Consider the following 216-nt stretch of genomic DNA (forward strand, 5'->3'; position numbering starts at 1 on the left):
ACAGCATTGGAAAACGTTGTTGTCTCCATGTTAGGAGCATTACGAGAAGTTTGGATAGGCTATAAAGCACCATCATCCTTCCTCATTAGCTTGCTGTACTCATCACTACTATGATGTGATGGCAGCGGTGTCGACTCATTGTAATCGACAATGAGCGACGGATCTACATCCTCACTGAGGAAGTGGGATGGATCGTTCAGTCCAGTCAATGCGACA

This window comes from Bremia lactucae, linkage group LG7 (assembly GCF_004359215.1).
Source record: "Bremia lactucae strain SF5 linkage group LG7, whole genome shotgun sequence".
NCBI lineage: Eukaryota > Oomycota > Peronosporomycetes > Peronosporales > Peronosporaceae > Bremia > Bremia lactucae.